The sequence below is a fragment of the Acipenser ruthenus genome, chromosome 35 (genome assembly GCF_902713425.1).
Source record: "Acipenser ruthenus chromosome 35, fAciRut3.2 maternal haplotype, whole genome shotgun sequence".
Lineage (NCBI taxonomy): Eukaryota > Metazoa > Chordata > Actinopteri > Acipenseriformes > Acipenseridae > Acipenser > Acipenser ruthenus.
In genome coordinates this window covers 6373755-6391616 of record NC_081223.1, presented here as the reverse complement: position 1 = coordinate 6391616, position 17862 = coordinate 6373755, and the positions used below count along the sequence as shown (strand labels likewise).

The window sequence follows — 17862 nt, the reverse complement described above, 5'->3', positions numbered from 1 at the left end:
CGATCATCCTAGCATGTTAAACGAGGGCATTTCTCCTGTAAGCTGCGTCTAGAAATAGATGGTTTATACTGTTCTCAATGGTCCACATCCCAGCCTGAGACCACGATCCAGTGGTCGACGGATATGTTTTTCAAAGTAATATGTTATTTGGAATTTTAAAACAATCAAGTTAAATAACATGTTTGGACACAAAATATTTTTCAGTGACGTTAACAAGTAGTCTGTTTACAACAAAAATGCAATCTGTGTTAGAAACACTATTTTAGTCCGATTTAAAATAGAAATAAAAATGGTATTGAGTGCTGAAATTTATTATTTTTAAAGATAAGTGAAAGTCAACTGTCAGAAGTGGGAGTTGAACCCACGCCTCCATTCAGAGACCAGAACACACAATTCTTTAGAAAGACAGAGTCCTTGAGTCTGGCGACGTAGACCACTCGGCCGTTGTGACAAGCTGCGTTTGTTCATGTAGAAAACCGCATTATTTATTTCAGCACACACTAGATGGTCGTATCAAGGCCCGATTGGGTTTATTACGCACATACCAACTGATGCTCCATGAATGATGTTAAGACAATTCTAAAAAAAAAGAAACGGATTGAAGTCAACCCAAAAAAGTAACATGATTTATTTCAATATCGTTATAGCTATAAACGATGCACGCATTTTACAATAGCAATTGCTATTTGACAATGACCAATAAGTAATTTTGTTGCAATACTGTATACAATGTGAACAGAATCAGACTTTGCTCCGTTGTCTCGAAGAAACATCTTCAATTTGTATTTAAAAAGGACGCCCAACGTGGGGCTCGAACCCACGACCCTGAGATTAAGAGTCTCATGCTCTACCGACTGAGCTAGCCGGGCTGACTTTGCGAGGGATCTTTCACTGTAACCAACTGAGCTATTAATTTGTCATCTTATTTGAGAAAATAGTGAATGACAGAACCAAAGATTCCAAATATAATCCACTGAACTCTAGCTTTATTATCATAATGAAAACAGATTACACATGACCACAGTTCTGTATCAAAATTAAGTCGTAAGTATATGGTTTCCATTGTAGCTATTTACACACACTGCTCTGTTGTCTCCCAGGGTGTTATCTAACAAAACGACATATGCTGTGCTGCCATAATTGATTACATAGACTTTCCTGCCCCGTGTTGCTTTCTTCCTAGATGTGATCTCAAGTTCTGATGAGTTCTGCTCCCTCGATCACGTTCTGCAGCATCTCGCCTTGCTCATCACTCCCGTATGCTTTGGCTGCTTAACAGGTTGGTCTCTGTGGCGCAATCGGTTAGCGCGTTCGGCTGTTAACCGAAAGGTTGGTGGTTCAAACCCACCCAAGGACGATGTTTTTTGCATTTCTTAATCACATTAGAAAATGCCACTCTGATACGCAGTTATTTCATCCAATTACGCTGAAGAATGAATGTGCTCTGTTTTTTTAGTTCAAAATAATACAAAACCAATATCGTCTTGTTGTTTGCCGAAACCCGGGATCGAACCAGGGACCTTTAGATATTCAGTCTAACGCTCTCCCAACTGAGCTATTTCGGTGTGACAAGACTGATGTTTCGAGATAGCATTCCTTTTGGCAATCCAGTAAACCTGTAATGAAAAACGTTCAACAGCTCGGCAACACCATAATAGAATCCGAAGCCTTTACAAATGCTTTTCGAAACTGTTAAGTTTTGTCCCAAATTCGGTTCTCAACAAATGTTTTTTTTTTTTTTTTGTTTTTTTTTTGTTTTCCTTCCAGAGTAAGTCCAAAAGGCAAACACTGGAACTGGTTGCCTGAAAGTGCCGCGCTTGAACTGCCTCAAGAAACGCTTAGCTCTAAAACGTGTACATAGAAAGTCTATTAACATCTTTAACACAATCATCTGTATTCCAATAGAGGTTAATCCACAGGGTGATCAATAAAGTGACTGCTGGCTTTGTTTAAATATTAACGAGATGTTTTCAGGATTCACGCATATTCTAAACAAGCCCAATAGAATATGGTAGTGAAAGGACAAGCAAATAGCAGGTTTATTGGCTCTGGTCTTGTATCATCACCCTGACTACTGTCCGTAAGAAAGTGGCATTAATAAAAACGTCATTATGCAAAGTTCCCAATGCGCAAATACGCAGCATATTTAAACTTCTTCACAATCTTAAACCTTCCCAAATGAATTTAAAATACTTACTGAAAGGTTACACACATTTTCACTATCTCATGCAAGGAAGTGTTAATATGACTTTATTACCCAACTGTGTCAATGAAGACTGGTCAACAGTAATTTCGGATTCACTTTAGTTTATTGTGCTGTATCAAATGAAACATACAAATGAATCGCAATACAATAAATATCTGTTTGATCGCTATATGTTGTATAGGCTAAATTGTATAAATAAATGTCCGGAAACAGTCAAATTCAAACACGTTAAAAAATGAAATAGTGCGGAATATAAACAAAGGCGGCTTTGACCTCGACGTGATTTGAACACGCAACCTTCTGATCTGGAGTCAGACGCGCTACCGTTGCGCCACGGAGTCCAGCTGTAATGGCAGCTTGTTATGCAATGCTAGAGTGTACAGCAAGCATGCCAAACACATGGTAATGCCGACGCTGATACTAGGAAAACACGGGGTATCACCAGGGTCATGGGAAACAGCCGACTCAATACTTGTTCGTAGCCAGCAGGGCTATGAAGTTGTCGGAAGTGTGTTTGATTCTCACCTTTAAAAGTAAAGAAAACATAAAACAATACGATTTGCTTTTAGAAATTTCATTATTTGAAACGTGGGCATAAACACAGTTGTATTGGCTGGGAATCATATGCCTGTGTTTATTTATTTATTTTCTGCACGTATTAATTAGTATTGTGTGAATATTTTATTTAGATCGTGTGTGAACATTTTATTTAGATCGTTTTTTTTCTTTTCATAATTTTCATAATTTTCTGTTTGCTTTGCACTGTTTTTGCTGTGCTGTGTGCTATTATTTGTCTGTTTTGTTTGGTGCACGGGTGAAACGGAGTTCGTAATTAAAGTATTTTTTTTGTTTTGTTTATCACAAGCACTGTGCACACGGACCTCAGGTCCCGCCCCAAACAATTGCAGGTACCTGTACACACCTGGAATTAGAAGGGCTTTGAGGTATAAAAAGGGTGAGGAACTAAGAGACTGGGAGCATGGAACTAGGAGATCCCGGAATAGGAAAGAGAGAGAAACTGAGTGAAGTAAACGAAAATAAAGAGGACGAGATTAGACAGCGAGTGGTTGGGGTTATTTTGTGCACGGACAGTGTCAGTTTCGTTTTGTTATTTTTTCTCGTAGACTCACTCTGGGAGGACTGCGGAATTTGGTGATTGAAGACATTTGAAAAGTGGTACTGACAAGAACCTTTGCGTTCGTGGTTTATGTCAGGATATCAGGATCTCTCCTGAGGACTTCAGCTGAAGCGCAGCACCCTATGGAGAGGGCTGCCCAAACAGGCATCTGGACAGGAGCCCTAACAGGAGGTCTGGACCAGAGAGTGGATGACGTATGGTTAAGTGAACAAATACACATTAAAATGCATCTAATGCTCAAAAATAAAACAATAATTCAAATAAACAAACTGTGCAAAAAAAGGAAAACCAATCCAATTAAAATTCAAAAATCATAAGTGATAACACTGAATAAAATAATAATCAACACATTCGTCACCCGTGACATTACCACCACTGCGATCTTGAAAATGTTTGTATGCCACAGAATTTAAGATCTGAAACGGAATGTTTGCCATCTACAAAATGTCTAGCTAGTGGTGGATGAATATATTTTCTCCTAATTGAACTTTTATGCTCGCTCATTAATGCGCGATTGTAACTGTCTAGAAGTTTTACCATCATATTGCAAATGGCTAGGACAAGAAATCACATGACATGAGCTGAAGCACAATCACTTGTAAGATACTGTACACTTTTTTTTTCGTTGTATGGCTTGTACATTTTCTTAGTTTTAAATGTATTATCACAGGCGGTACACTTACGATTTGGAAAAAATCCAGTAGATTTGTCCAGTACACCTAGATCTCTCGAACATCTAAACGAGTCAGCCCTTAATAAAGGCCGTCCCTGTTCATTTCGGCGTTTATGACATTGTCTATACACAACAGCTCTTATGTAATCCTATTGGTATCGAATCGATCGCAATTAATGTGTTCCATGTTTCCAGTCAGTTTGATAGTTTTAATACTGTATTACATTCTGAATATGAATAGAGCTGAATTATTAATTGTTGATAATACTTAGAATACCAGATACATATTTAGCATTAAAAAGCAATACATGTGATTTATTTAAACAGTCGTTCATTATTTTGTGTATCAGCGGCCACACAAAGCTGAGCACAGTGCGCTATACTGTAATGATGCTACAGTCATTCTGTCCGGACTGCACCTGAACCATCTTAAAAACACGAAGCCCCTAATAAGCTAATTTGTAAAAGTTAGTAAAGAGTTGCGCTAATATAACGTAGCTAAATTTGAACTCCTAGCTGGTACAACGAGAGAAGGCGAGAGGGCGGGGCAGAGAAGGAGGGGGAGACGCTGCTAGGCAACCGGCTCGTGAACATTCCGCTCAGCTGAGGAGAGACCGTTAGGATTTAAAAATGCGAACGTTCCGAGCGGCGTTAGGCGCTTCGTTAAATTAACAAACCGTTTATGGCATTTCAATATAACCATATTTTAAATACTCAAATAGGACTGTATTAAAAAATATATATGTTTTTCAAAGTAATATGTTATTTGGAATATTAAAACAATCAAATTAAATAACACATATTTGGACACCAAAAAATTGTTCTTCCTCATAACGTGTTAGAAAATGTAAACAGCAGTTGGAGAATGCCGAAGTCGATCATCCTAGCATGTTAAACGAGGGCATTTCTCCTGTAAGCTGCGTCTAGAAATAGATGGTTTATACTGTTCTCAATGGTCCACATCCCAGCCTGAGACCACGATCCAGTGGTCGACGGATATGTTTTTCAAAGTAATATGTTATTTGGAATTTTAAAACAATCAAGTTAAATAACATGTTTGGACACAAAATATTTTTCAGTGACGTTAACAAGTAGTCTGTTTACAACAAAAATGCAATCTGTGTTAGAAACACTATTTTAGTCCGATTTAAAATAGAAATAAAAATGGTATTGAGTGCTGAAATTTATTATTTTTAAAGATAAGTGAAAGTCAACTGTCAGAAGTGGGAGTTGAACCCACGCCTCCATTCAGAGACCAGAACACACAATTCTTTAGAAAGACAGAGTCCTTGAGTCTGGCGACGTAGACCACTCGGCCGTTGTGACAAGCTGCGTTTGTTCATGTAGAAAACCGCATTATTTATTTCAGCACAAACTAGATGGTCGTATCAAGGCCCGATTGGGTTTATTACGCACATACCAACTGATGCTCCATGAATGATGTTAAGACAATTCTAAAAAAAAAGAAACGGATTGAAGTCAACCCAAAAAAGTAACATGATTTATTTCAATATCGTTATAGCTATAAACGATGCACGCATTTTACAATAGCAATTGCTATTTGACAATGACCAATAAGTAATTTTGTTGCAATACTGTATACAATGTGAACAGAATCAGACTTTGCTCCGTTGTCTCGAAGAAACATCTTCAATTTGTATTTAAAAAGGACGCCCAACGTGGGGCTCGAACCCACGACCCTGAGATTAAGAGTCTCATGCTCTACCGACTGAGCTAGCCGGGCTGACTTTGCGAGGGATCTTTCACTGTAACCAACTGAGCTATTAATTTGTCATCTTATTTGAGAAAATAGTGAATGACAGAACCAAAGATTCCAAATATAATCCACTGAACTCTAGCTTTATTATCATAATGAAAACAGATTACACATGACCACAGTTCTGTATCAAAATTAAGTCGTAAGTATATGGTTTCCATTGTAGCTATTTACACACACTGCTCTGTTGTCTCCCAGGGTGTTATCTAACAAAACGACATATGCTGTGCTGCCATAATTGATTACATAGACTTTCCTGCCCCGTGTTGCTTTCTTCCTAGATGTGATCTCAAGTTCTGATGAGTTCTGCTCCCTCGATCACGTTCTGCAGCATCTCGCCTTGCTCATCACTCCCGTATGCTTTGGCTGCTTAACAGGTTGGTCTCTGTGGCGCAATCGGTTAGCGCGTTCGGCTGTTAACCGAAAGGTTGGTGGTTCAAACCCACCCAGGGACGATGTTTTTTGCATTTCTTAATCACATTAGAAAATGGCACTCTGATACGCTGTTATTTCATCCAATTACGCTGAAGAATGAATGTGCTCTGTTTTTTTTAGTTCAAAATAATACAAAACCAATATCGTTTTGTTGTTTGCCGAAACCCGGGATCGAACCAGGGACCTTTAGATCTTCAGTCTAACGCTCTCCCAACTGAGCTATTTCGGCGTGACAAGACTGATCTTTCGAGATAGCATTCTTTTTGGCAATCCAGTAAACCTGTAATGAAAAACGTTCAACAGCTCGGCAACACTATAATAGAATCCGAAGCCTTTACAATTTCGAAACTGTTAAGTTTTCTCCCAAATGCGGTTCTCAACAAATGCTTTTTTTTTTTTTTTTTTTTTTGTATTCCTTCCAGAGTAAGTCCAAAAGGCAAACACTGGAACTGGTTGCCTGAAAGTGCCGCGCTTGAACTGCCTCAAGAAACGCTTAGCTCTAAAACGTGTACATAGAAAGTCTATTAACATCTTTAACACAATCATCTGTATTCCAATAGCGGTTAATCCACAGGGTGATCAATAAAGTGACTGCTGGCTTTGTTTAAATATTAACGAGATGTTTTCAGGATTCACGCGTATTCTGAACAAGCACAATAGAATATGGTAGTGAAAGGACAAGCAAATAGCAGGTTTATTGGCTCTGGTCTTGTATCATCACCCTGACTACTGTCCGTAAGAAAGTGTCATTAATAAAAACGTCATTATGCAAAGTTCCCAATGCGCAAATACGCAGCATATTTAAACTTCTTCACAATCTTAAACCTTCCCAAATGAATTTAAAATACTTACTGAAAGGTTACACACATTTTCACTATCTCATGCAAGGAAGTGTTAATATGACTTTATTACCCAACTGTGTCAATGAAGACTGGTCAACAGTAATTTTGGATTCACTTTAGTTTATTGTGCTGTATCAAATGAAACATACAAATGAATCGCAATACAATAAATATCTGTTTGATCGCTATACAATCAATATGTTGTATAGGCTAAATTGTATAAATAAATGTCCGGAAACAGTCAAATTCAAACACGTTAAAAAATGAAATAGTGCGGAATATAAACAAAGGCGGCTTTGACCTCGACGTGATTTGAACACGCAACCTTCTGATCTGGAGTCAGACGCGCTGCCGTTGCGCCACGAAGTCCAGCTGTAATGGCAGCTTGTTATGCAATGCTAGAGTGTACAGCAAGCATGCCAAACACATGGTAATGCCGACGCTGATACTAGGAAAACACGCGGTATCACCAGGGTCATGGGAAACAGCCGACTCAATACTTGTTCGTAGCCAGCAGGGCTATGAAGTTGTCGGAAGTGTGTTTGATTCTCAGCTTTTAAAGTAAAGAAAACATAAAACAATACGATTTGCTTTTAGAAATTTCATTATTTGAAACGTGGGCATAAACAGAGTTGTATTGGCTGGGAATCATATGCCTGTGTTTATTTATTTATTTTCTGCACGTATTAATTAGTATTGTGTGAATATTTTATTTAGATCGTGTGTGAACATTTTATTTAGATCGTTTTTTTTTTCTTTTCATAATTTTCATAATTTTCTGTTTGCTTTGCACTGTGTTTTTGCTGTGTTGATTATTATTTGTCTGTTTTGTTTGGTGCACGGGTGAAACGGAGTTCGTAATTAAAGTATTTTTTGTTTTGTTTATCAGAAGCACTGTGCACACGGACCTCAGGTCCCGCCCCAAACAATTGCAGGTACCTGTACACACCTGGAATTAGAAGGGCTTTGAGGTATAAAAAGGGTGAGGAACTAAGAGACTGGGAGCATGGAACGAGGAGATACCGGAATAGGAAAGAGAGAGAAGCTGAGGGAAGTAAACGAAAATAAAGAAGACGAGATTAGACAGCGAGTGGTTGGGGTTTTTTGTGCACGGACAGTGTCAGTTTCGTTTTGTTATTTTTTTCCGTAGACTCACTCTGGGAGGACTGCGGAATTTGGCGAATGAAGACATTTGAAAAGAGGTACTGACAAGAACCTTTGCGTTCGTGGTTTATGTCAGGATATCAGGATCTCTCCTGAGGACTTCAGCTGAAGCGCAGCACCCTATGGAGCGGGCTGCCCAAACAGGCGTCTCGACAGGAGCCCTAAGAGGAGGTCTGGACCAGAGAGTGGATGACGTATGGTTAAGTGAACAAATACACATTAAAATGCATCTAATGCTCAAAAATAAAACAATAATTCAAATAAACAAACTGTGCAAAAAAAGGAAAACCAATCCAATTAAAATTCAAAAATCATAAGTGATAACACTGAATAAAATAATAATCAACACATTCGTCACCCGTGACATTACCACCACTGCGATCTTGAAAATGTTTGTATGCCACAGAATTTAAGATCTGAAACGGAATGTTTGGCATCTACAAAATGTCTTGCTAGTGGTGGATGAATATATTTTCTCCTAATTGAACTTTTATGTTCGCTCATTAATGCGCAATTGTAACTGTCTAGTAGTTTTACCATCATATTGCAAATGGCTAGGACAAGAAATCACATTAATGACATGAGCTGAAGCACAATCACTTGTAAGATACTGTACTCTTTTTTTTCGTTGTATGGCTTGTGCATTTTCTTAGTTTTAAATGTATTATCACAGGCGGTACACTTACGATTTGGAAAAAATCCAGTAGATTTGTCCAGTACACCTAGATCTCTCGAACATCTAAACGATTCAGCCCTTAATAAAGACCGTCCGTGTTCATTTCGGCGTTTATGACATTGTCTATACACAACAGCTCTTATGTAATCCTATTGGTATCGAATCGATCGCAATTAATGTGTTCCATGTTTCCAGTCAGTTTGATAGTTTTAATACTGTATTACATTCTGAATATGAATAGAGCTGAATTATTAATTGTTGATAATACTTAGAATACCAGATACATATTTAGCATTAAAAAGCAATACATGTGATTTATTTAAACAGTCGTTCATTATTTTGTGTATCAGCGGCCACACTGAGCTGAGCGCAGTGCGGTATACTGTAATGATGCTCCAGTCAGTCTGTCCGGACTGCACCTGAACCATCTTAAAAACACGAAGCCCCTAATAAGCTAATTTGTAAAAGTAAGTAAAGAATTGCGCTAATATAACGAAGCTAAATTTGAACGGGGCAGAGAAGGAGGGGGAGACGCTGCTAGGCAACCGGCTCGTGAACATTCCGCTCAGCTGAGGAGAGACCGTTAGGATTTAAAAATGCGAACGTTCCGAGCGGCGTTAGGCGCTCCGTTAAATTAACACACCGTTTCTGGCATTTGAATATAACCATATTTTAAATACTCAAATAGGACTGTATTAAAAAATATATGTTTTTCAAAGTAATATGTTATTTGGAATATTAAAACAATCAAATTAAATAACACATGTTTGGACACCAAAATATTGTTCTTCCTCATAACGTGTTAGAAAATGTAAACAGCAGTTGGAGAATGCCGAAGTCGATCATCCTAGCATGTTAAACGAGGGCATTTCTCCTGTAAGCTGCGTCTAGTAATAGATGGTTTATACTGTTCTCAATGGTCCACGTCCCAGCCTGAGACCACGATCCAGTGGTCGACGGAGATGTTTTTCAAAGTAATATGTTATTTGGAATTTTAAAACAATCAAGTTAAATAACATGTTTGGACACAAAATATTTTTCAGTGACGTTAACAAGTAGTCTGTTTACAACAAAAATGCAATCTGTGTTAGGAACACTATTTTAGTCCGATTTAAAATGGAAATTAAAATGGTATTGAGTGCTGAAATTTATTATTTTTAAAAATAAGTAAAAGTCAACTGTCAGAAGTGGGATTTGAACCCACGCCTCCATTCAGAGACCCTGAGATTAAGAGTCTCATGCTCTACCGACTGAGCTAGCCGGGCTGACTTTTCGAGGTGTCTTTCACTGTAACCAACTGAGCTATTAATTTGTCATCTTATTTGAGAAAAAAGTGAATGACAGAACCAAAGATTCCAAATATAATCCACTGAACTGTAGTTTTCTTATCATAATGAAAACAGATTACACATGACCACAGTTCTGTATCAAAATTAAGTCGTAAGTATATGGTTTCCATTGTAGCTATTTACACACACTGCTCTGTTGTCTCCCAGGGTGTTATCTAACAAAACGACATATGCTGTGCTTCCATAATCGATTACATAGACTTTCCTGCCCCGTGTTGATTTCTTCTTAGATGTGATCTCATGGTTCTGATGAGTTCTGCTCCCTCGATCACGTTCTGCAGTATCTCGCCTTGCTCATCACTCCCGTATGCTTTGGCTGCTTAACAGGTTGGTCTCTGTGGCGCAATCGGTTAGCGCGTTCGTCTGTTAACCGAAAGGTTGGTGGTTCAAGCCCACCCAGGGACGATGTTTTTTGCATTTCTTAATCACATTAGAAAATGGCACTCTGATACGATGTTATTTCATCCAATTACGCTGAAGAATTAATGTGCTCTGTTTTTTTTAGTTCAAAATAATACAAAACCAATATCGTCTTGTTGTTTGCCGAAACCCGGGATCGAACCAGGGACCTTTAGATCTTCAATCTAACGCTCTCCCAGCTGAGCAATTTCGGCTTGTCAAGCCTACTTTTTCGAGATAACATTCTTTTTTAGAATAGTTGTAATATACTTACGTACATTTCTAAACAATCCGTTAGTAAATATCAAAGCGCTATAATTTATTTCAGCTCTTATGAGACAAGTATCTTTGCGCATTATATCATCCTTGATTACGATATGTAATATTAATTAATTGCTTCAGTTAATATTAAATAAAACTACTTTGCTAACAGAAGAAAAACAAGCTAGCAGAGGATGGTTTCGATCCATCGACCTCTGGGTTATGGGCCCAGCACGCTTCCGCTGCGCCACTCTGCTACAGCTGTCTCATGACTGAATTACCAAGCAGCAGAAAAAAAAAAACTGAACATCGTTTTAACCTGTCACACGGCAGTGGCCGGGCCGAACCATGGAAACGTTGCAAATCAGAGATGATCCGTTTTCTTTTCTCCCAAATACGGTATGCAAAGTATGCAACTTTTCTGCCCACTTTGATCACAGGTAGTTTTATCCCCCAGTTTCGGCTGCCAATTCCAATATTCTGTCTCTCTAAAGCATCTTAAATCGTGGAAAGCGCTCTTTGTTTAAAATTACACTGAAGACTTATTTTGTTCGACCAGGCTTACAATTAGATATTTTGTTGTTTTTAAGTAGATTTTGTGAAGCGCATATCGGGCGCTATAGAAAATATATATGATTAATAGATAGATTGATTAATTGAATGTTAGTCTGCGTTCGATCTGGCAGGTTTAATTCTTCAAAAGACAACGCCGAAGGGTCTGATAAATGACACTGTAATTATCTGAGATGATGCATGTAGACAATAATGTAAAAATTATTATTATTTATTTATTTCTTAGCTGACGCCCTTATCCAGGGGGACTTACAATTGTTACAAGATATCACATTATTTTTACATACAATTACCCATTTATACAGTTGGGTTTTTACTGGAGCAATCTAGGTAAAGTACCTTGCTCAAGGGTACAGCAGCAGTGTCCCCACCGGGATTTGAACCCACGACCCTCCGGTCAAGAGTCCAGAGCCCTAACCACTACTCCACAAATGGTTGTTTTCGAATTTGTATTATTTAATTTCATTTTTCTTTTTTAAATGTAGAGCTGTTTTATAGTTATTAATGTATTATTATTAGGTTTGTGGTATTAATATTATTTATAATGTTCATTATTAACGTCGGTATTGTCGGTATTAAACACAGACAGATATGAGGTTCAGTCCAAACAGAGCGCCGAACTCAGCGAGGTCCAGCAGGGGACAGTAACTTCACACGGGGCCATTTCATCAACCATCACCTCAGAAACACAAACAAGCAAATCATTATTATTCTCCATTTTTAAAAGTCGCTCAGCGCTCTCCTGTAGCAGAGCGTTAAGTCATTTAAATTCAGCTCCGTGTGCTTTCTGAGCGGCTCACTTACTTAACGCGCCTGAATGCATCGCATTGAACACAGCGCTGAAAGAGCCAACATGGCGAACTCTGGCATCCAGTTTCATAACCGCCTCCGACAGGGAGGCCAGCCAATCAGGCTCACGTGCTGGGGATAGAGTGTTTCTACAGCCAATCAGGCTCACGTGCTGGGGATAGAGTGTTTCTACAGCCAATCAGGCTCACATGCTGGGGATAGAGTGTTTCTACAGCCAATAATAAGCGATGACTCCAACCAGACCCGCCTTCTGCTAGTGACGCTTTCATTTCAGTTCAGGAAATAGAGAGGTTTGTTTTGTTTGTGTGGAGAGGTGGCTGCAGTCAGTGATGATTTTACAACACGCTGTCTCCTGCTGTTTAAAGGATTTAGGCTGGGATGAAATGTTTTCTAATAATTTGTGAGTTTTGTGTTTGTTTATTACCTGCACGGAGTTCCGTGAAAAGGAAAGCATCCCTTTTCTGTGTTGAATTTCACACACAGAGCGGAGCGCGTCAGTCGCAGCTACAGACAAGTCGAGCTTTTCAATGAGATGATTTACTGAGAAACAAACGCGTTGAAGCTCCAGCAGAGCTCTGCGCGATTCTGAAAGACCAAAGTAAAGTTACTCCTTGCAAAGCATGTTGTTTGTGTTCTTTCTTTATCACACCAGAAGAAGTGATGAATATATTTGAATGGGAAGGCTACAGTAAAAAATAAATATTACTAAATACAAACCGCAGGCGGTGTTTCTGATTGAAAAGAGGATTCCGCTAGACCAGTGTGAAACTCAAACCAGTGAAGATGGACGCGTCAGCGTGTCCGTGTCGCTCTTTCAAGACGAGCTCGCCTCTACCATCGAGCACGCAGTGAAAGCGGCTCTACACACCGTCTTGTGTGCGATTACTAAAGCTGTCGGCAGCAAATTCACTGAATTCAGAGTGGAAATGGAAAAAAAGGAGAAAGAGAATGAAAGTATGAAGCTGAGATTGGAAATATCAGAGAACGAGCTGAAAGCTGTGCGAGGGTGTATAAACGCTGCAGATGCAGACATTAAACAGCCTTTAATATTTCAAGGTAAGATTGATTTTATTGTGTGGTATTGCTTGGTCAATCCAGCACCTTAAACTACCTTCTGTTGGAAAGATCTTGGTTAGAATTTCTCTTCGGACACGTTTTAAAGTGTTTGATTATTATAAGCGTTGTTAATAACACAGTTCTGTCCTAATATTGGCTAGAAGGAGTCTAATCAAGGCATTGTATTATTTTATATATTTAAATAGGTAGTCTAGAAATTAATAAAGTACTAGATTGGTAAATCTTAGCCAGTCTAATTTAAGAGCCTTCAATGGTATCCTTCTGGTAAAGTGATGTCTTGTATAGAGTCCCACTGAGACAGTCACAGACCATATTGCAGAGGGTTAGAATAATGATTTGTGATTTAATATCAACATACAGGCAGCAGCACATGGGGTTTCAGTGTTTGATTGAACTGTTTGACTGCGAATCTATTGTTAGATAAATGGTTTCATTGTATTCCGCTCCAGTGCTGTTGAGTTTGTCTTTGGTACAGTCGCGGCGCATTCGCTGCTCGTTCTTTTGCTTTAGTCCCGTTTCCTTCTTGTTCCACACACACACATTTACACGATCTTTCCAGACCTCACTGTGTGAATAAAGGGGCGGCAGCAGCACCCTGCCTGCACCAATCCGCTGTAAGATTTTGGACCCGAGTGGTTCCACAAGTTCAATTAAGGGTTGAAGTTGGAGGAAGTAAATACAACACAGTAAGGTGTCAACTGAATTGTATCATTTTATTGAGTCTCTAGATTGAGTCTCTAAATAAAGTACTTTGTTCAGCTGATGGTTAAACGGAATTAGGAAACGGTCGCTCATACTGGTTATAAACATTTACTAATACAGGTTATTATTTAAGAGCAGAGATGAGTTTGCACAGGATACATACAATAGGGAGAGCCACACCATTACAAATGTATTTTAATACTACAAGGGATGTTATTGGATTTATATCTACAGTTCACGTGACGTTGCACAAGTAAGCTTCCAGTGTTGTTGCTAATGATTATTACACAGGTGGAGTTTGTACAAAAAACATATTGCTGCACTTTAAAAAGTTTGAGTTGTGTAAATCACGTGTTTAAATGAAACTGCTTTGAGAATAAGCAGGCTATCCTGCTGCAGTCGCTTGTCTGCTCATTGTATTTGACACATTGAAACTTGTATTCTGCGTTGACCGTTTCCTTCAAAACCGTTCTCACAGTACAGTATCAGGTAACAAAAAGACATTCCTTAGACACTTTGCTAAGACTGCAAGTCTCCTGGCTTGGTTTCTAAGCATGTTTGCAGTAGAGAAATGGATGTTTGCATTAGAACAATGCAAAGGCAGAACGGCAGTCATGATGGTGATTGACAGGGAGGTAGAAGTGGATGCAATGCTCCAGTGTGAGGCTACAGGAGGTGAGAAAGACCAGCAGCACTGAGGCTTGTTTTGTACAGGACGTAGAATAAAAAGATGTTCATATGAAAATGCCTTTTCCTTCACTTTGTTCATAGGAACACAGACACAGCGTTAACCGATAATTGCAATGTAGAATAACAGGAATGGTATCGCACATCAACAATAAGCCGGTCCCTACACAAAGCTGGCCTGTATGGATGGGTGGCAAGAAAGAAGCCATTACTCAAAAAGCAATTGAACTACTGGTGACACATTTGCTTTTTATATTTCCATATTTCAGCACATGCATCAGTGATGTGATATCCATCAAAGTTCCTTTGAAATGCACAATCAGGTGTTCAGTGGGAGCAGTGGTCACGCTTCATTTGAAGTGCTGTTTGTTTAGTCTAGTAACTGTTAGCAACGAGCTCATTAAAACTATCAAACATTGTTCATTGTGTTCTTAATGGTTGGTTAATTAAAAAGTAACCTATTTATGTACTAATAATGTCATATTATTGGAATTGGGAGAGGTTTGTTTAAAGGAACTATTGAAGCTAGTACTGTAGTAATGTTTAGCAGTGAGATCAGGTTTAGTTTTATTACCGTATACTCACTAGGAATTGACGCATGCGCTTATACTTGAGTATGTGCTGTTTTCTGTGCAGGTGCAGTTACTCCTTTGGTTTCATATAGAAGCTTATGCACCTGCATTTGAGTGTAATGCAAGGTGTGGAGGCTCACATGTTCATATATTGCATTACAAGTTAAACACCATATTTATTCTTTCTCTTTGAATTCCAAATGTTGTAAGACGGATAAGGGCGTCTGCTAAGAAATAAATAAATAATAATCTTTTTAGCTTGTAATAATATAATAATAACATCTTTATTTTTATATAGCACCTTTCATAGTGGACCACCATCTCACAGTGCTTTACAGAGGTAGGCTGTGAACTGTGCATTATATGCAGTCACTTACAATAGGGCATTGATTTAATAATATAAGAAAAGTTATGAACAAAATCAGGGAATTTAATGCATCAATACTTTTCTAGTAGCTGACTGATCCCTGGCTTTCATCTAGTTGGCTTTTAAAGACATCCTAATGACTCTGCAGCAGCACCATTCTAGTGACCCATTTCAAACACTCCCAACTCTGTGAGAAGTGTCTTCTCTAATCCTTCTTTGTTCCATGCTAAATAGATTCAGTTCCCTTGTCTGTTGATTGTTTGTTAACTCCACTGCAAGGGATGTTGCCCAGTTGGAGGAGCACATCAACCCGAGCCCTTTTTGACACTGGGTGTAATAATAAATGTGTCAATTAGCAGACGCTGTTATCCAAAGCAACTACACAGACTAGGGAATGAACTATACACCAACAATTTCTGCTGCAGAGTCACTTCCAATAGGACTTTGGTTTTACATCTCATCCGAAGGACGGAGCACAAGGAGGTTAAGTAACTTACTTTGAGAAGATGTGTCTCCTAACCTCTGTCCTAAGTCTGTCTCCACTTATAACTGTGTACTCTAGTCCTGGTCTCTCTGCTGTGCTTGAAAGAGTGACTACAGTTAACTCCAACTTTTTAAAAGCTTTAGTCTCTAGTCTTTTTTTTGTTCCAGACTGAATTGATTTAGTTCCCTCAACTGTTCTCTCAGCATATTTAGGGTTGGTTGAGTGTACAAGGAAAACAACTGACTCTGGAGAGGAGTTACCAATCAATGCCAGCACACTGGAGATCCAGAATTCAGAACACAGAACCAGGGAGGGCATTCGGCCCATCAGTGCAGCAGCTGATTGATCTCAAACCTGTTAAGTCGGGTCTTAAAGGATCCCAGCCCTAACAACATGACTTGGTAACCCATTCCATCCCCTCACCATACTCTGTGAGAAGGTGTTTCCTACCCTCTGTCCTATGGCTATCCACACTTAATTTCCAACAGTGCCCTCTGACCCTGGTGTCAGTGCTATGCTTGAGGTATTAGTTTGGATTAACTTTGTCAACACCTTTCAAGTTTTTAAAGACTTCAGTCAAGTCTGCCTAATTGTTCTGTGTTCAAGCTAAACAAATTCAGTACCCTCTTCACAGCTCGTTCCTTTAAGCCCCGGGATTAGTCTTCATCTTTATGATTGCTTCCCCGTTGCTGGTAGAAATGAGTCTATCACAACACCAAGGTCTTTCTCTCACACCCACTGTGTATTTCAATCCTACTTTTTTCCTTCTAAAAAGAGACTTAGTAATACAATTGTGAAATGTTTCAATAAGAAACATGCACTCCACACCGTACAGCAGCTGACTGATTTGCTAATGAAAGAAGCAGCTCAACCACAACACCTGGTATAATGAACATGTTTGTGAGCCAGGTGTTTGCAGTACTGTACTGTAGATATGAAATTCCAGAGAATGCTTCATTTTGCATGACTGATAACTAATCATTCTTTTGCCTTTAATACTGTATATGGGGCCCCCTGTCTGCACCTGCTGACCCCAGCACTGATCCTGCACTGTGTTAAGAGAACAATGGAGATCACTGACACTGTGTCAATAGATTTGGATCATAGGGTATAGAGGAAATAGTTTTCAAGTGAAGTATTGAAATTTGGAAGAGGAGGGCATCACACAGTATCACAGTGTTGAAAAAGAAAGGGTTCTTGATGAGGGTTTAGTGGTGAAGGAGTGTATTTGCCTGGGAGAGGGTATAAAACAGAGCAGGGTGGAGGGACCAGAGCAGCTGAAGAGTGGAAAAGCAGCATCAGCACCTTGTCAAGATGAAAGCCTGGACTACAAGAGCCATTCTCCTCTCGGTCCTGACAGCATGTCTTCTGTCAGGGGCTGGTAAGACTGCCTTTCTTCTGAGTAACATGGGGAGGGAGGGAGGGATTGCATTGATTGCCTTCAACGTAAAATAAATGGGGGAAGAGATGGCATTGACTGACTTTCATCAGAATAACAGAAGGGTAGGGAGATAGCAGACAGTCTTCCATGAGATAACATAGTGGAGAAGGCAGGCTTTTCCTCAATGCTGCATCATTGAATAATCAACTTACCATAAGAATATCCTTCTTTGTTCTTAATTTGTACATTGCCATTTAAAAGAATGATTCCACCCCCTCCATTTCCTCTG

The 17862-nt window shown here is 39.1% G+C and overlaps 9 non-coding genes across 9 annotated transcripts; 2 read left to right on the top strand and 7 right to left on the bottom strand.

Annotated features, from left to right (window-relative positions):
* Window positions 1–796: 796 nt before the first annotated feature.
* On the bottom strand, window positions 797–869 carry trnak-cuu (transfer RNA lysine (anticodon CUU)). Its single transcript has one exon. It is a non-coding gene; the product is annotated as a tRNA-Lys (tRNA).
* A 414-nt stretch (window positions 870–1283) lies between these two features.
* trnan-guu (transfer RNA asparagine (anticodon GUU)) lies at window positions 1284–1357 on the top strand. Its single transcript has one exon. It is a non-coding gene; the product is annotated as a tRNA-Asn (tRNA).
* Window positions 1358–2475: 1118 nt separating this feature from the next.
* On the bottom strand, window positions 2476–2547 carry trnaw-cca (transfer RNA tryptophan (anticodon CCA)). Its single transcript has one exon. It is a non-coding gene; the product is annotated as a tRNA-Trp (tRNA).
* A 3141-nt stretch (window positions 2548–5688) lies between these two features.
* Window positions 5689–5761, bottom strand: trnak-cuu (transfer RNA lysine (anticodon CUU)). The gene has a single exon. It is a non-coding gene; the product is annotated as a tRNA-Lys (tRNA).
* A 414-nt stretch (window positions 5762–6175) lies between these two features.
* On the top strand, window positions 6176–6249 carry trnan-guu (transfer RNA asparagine (anticodon GUU)). The gene has a single exon. It is a non-coding gene; the product is annotated as a tRNA-Asn (tRNA).
* A 136-nt stretch (window positions 6250–6385) lies between these two features.
* On the bottom strand, window positions 6386–6458 carry trnaf-gaa (transfer RNA phenylalanine (anticodon GAA)). The gene has a single exon. It is a non-coding gene; the product is annotated as a tRNA-Phe (tRNA).
* Window positions 6459–7368: 910 nt separating this feature from the next.
* Window positions 7369–7440, bottom strand: trnaw-cca (transfer RNA tryptophan (anticodon CCA)). Its single transcript has one exon. It is a non-coding gene; the product is annotated as a tRNA-Trp (tRNA).
* A 3361-nt stretch (window positions 7441–10801) lies between these two features.
* trnaf-gaa (transfer RNA phenylalanine (anticodon GAA)) lies at window positions 10802–10874 on the bottom strand. Its single transcript has one exon. It is a non-coding gene; the product is annotated as a tRNA-Phe (tRNA).
* A 231-nt stretch (window positions 10875–11105) lies between these two features.
* trnam-cau (transfer RNA methionine (anticodon CAU)) lies at window positions 11106–11177 on the bottom strand. Its single transcript has one exon. It is a non-coding gene; the product is annotated as a tRNA-Met (tRNA).
* Window positions 11178–17862: the final 6685 nt, after the last annotated feature.